Below are 1,817 nucleotides of genomic sequence, written 5' to 3'. Positions count from 1 at the left end.
GCCATATAAGGTAACATTCACAGGTTTCAGGGATTAGGATATGGATATCTTTAAGAGGCCATTATTCTGGTTTATCATACAAAATAGTCTGAGCGATGATCCAAGACCCAGGAAGCCTCTTGCTTTTGTAGATCACTTCTGGTAAGGGCCCATAAGACCAAATGCCTTCTAAAAAGGCTAATGGTCAAGGATGATCTTCTGCCATTATGCCCTGGTATGGCCCTACCAGTTGTTCACAGCCAGAATCTTCACTGATCAGTTGGTGCCTGTGCTGTATCAGCTGTTAAATATTTTGACTATCACCCTTGGTGACAGTGACAAGTTGAGAACTGCAACCCTGATGATGTGAGCAATTAGAGGGAATCCCTTGAGTATGGCAACCTACAGAGCTAAATGGGCTGAATAAGGCAGAGATTTGGATGATTAGGTGGGCAAACGAAGTAAATAAAAATGATTATGTTTTCTATACATATGTCCTGGATAACATCCAAAACAGGCTAGTGTTTCCAACAGTCAGAAAGTATGTACTATATATCTGCATGTCCTCTTTCCTGTGATTTCTAAAGAAGATATAGGTAACTAATTCTCAGCCCCCAACTGATGTATTCACTCATTCATTCACTCAACCATCTTTAATAAGTATCTGCTCAATGTCAGGAGTTATTCTAGGTGCTAGAGATGCAGTGGTGAACACTACCAGACAGTCTGACACAGGATTCTCAAACTTCAGTGTACATCAGAATTGTTTAATAAAATATAACTTGCATGGCTGTGCTAAAAAGACAGCTTCTTAGCCCCTTCGTCAGAGTCTTTTTCAGAGGGTTTGGGAGCAACTCAGGAATTTGTATATTAGTAATAATTGACCATTGGAAGTGGGGGTGTTCTTGTAAAAAGGGCTCACTTAAAGAGAGAAGCCCATCATAGTGGTGATGGGCATAAAGGAATCCTCAAGGCTAATCACTTACCATCTGTCTTCATTTCTACTGATCCATCTGTGTGAGTTGGTTCATACAAATACAGAGAGACTCAGTTTCTATAGATGCTAACATGTATACTGTCTCCACTTGGAATTTCCAGGTTGTCATTTCTTAATTTTGATCAAGACCATAAACCTTATATCATTTATCTGCTTATTTATTTCAATAACTCTTAGCATAGTCTAGATCAAAAAGTAATGAGTGTCTGGTCTCTAGATTAGAAGATACTCCTCATGGTTTTATTCAGAAGGCAAGCTGATCATTTTGGCTTTCAACTATTATATAAAAGACTAACTGTGATACTTACCTGGCAGGGGAGATATCATGAACACGAAGGTGGTTTTCCCAGGGCGAGGCTTATCCATTGCACTCCGGATGTGCTGACCCCTGTGATTTCCCCAAATGTGGGAAACTTGACTGCATAATTTGTGGTAGTGAGAGACAGCATTCGTGCTTAAAAAAAAAAGAAAAAAAAAAGACTAACTGTGCCTTATTGTACTAAAAGTCTTATTTGTGTTGATAGCTAGGACCCTCAGAACACTTGACATCTCTAGGTAAAACATGTTTCATTGACACAGTCTTCTAAAGGAAATGGGCCCACACACAGCCCTTGTTGACAGTGAAGTACACCACTCCACCTTCCTAGCTACAGTTGTTTAGACCAGAGATGGACTCATAAACCAGGGCAATTTAGCCATAGATTTATAACTTGACCTACAACATGGCCTGGCTTAAAAAGGTGAGCCCTAGAAGAGGTGAGCTAAGCTAAGAATTTCCTTTCTTGGTAGTTTAAGTAAAAAATCACAAAGGGAAATTGCAACTTAGTTATAGGAACTGAGC

At 39.6% G+C, this 1,817-nt stretch overlaps 1 non-coding gene across 1 annotated transcript; it reads left to right on the top strand.

The window, feature by feature from the left end:
* The first annotated feature begins 1,276 nt into the window (after positions 1–1,276).
* On the top strand, positions 1,277–1,435 carry LOC118910048 (U1 spliceosomal RNA). Its single transcript, XR_005023814.2, has one exon. It is a non-coding gene; the product is annotated as a U1 spliceosomal RNA (small nuclear RNA).
* The last annotated feature ends 382 nt before the right edge of the window (positions 1,436–1,817 follow it).

This window comes from Manis pentadactyla, chromosome X (genome assembly GCF_030020395.1).
Source record: "Manis pentadactyla isolate mManPen7 chromosome X, mManPen7.hap1, whole genome shotgun sequence".
NCBI classification, from domain to species: Eukaryota; Metazoa; Chordata; class Mammalia; order Pholidota; family Manidae; genus Manis; species Manis pentadactyla.
The sequence above is the reverse complement of the archived record's forward strand: the minus strand, read 5'-3'. Positions and strand labels throughout refer to the sequence as shown.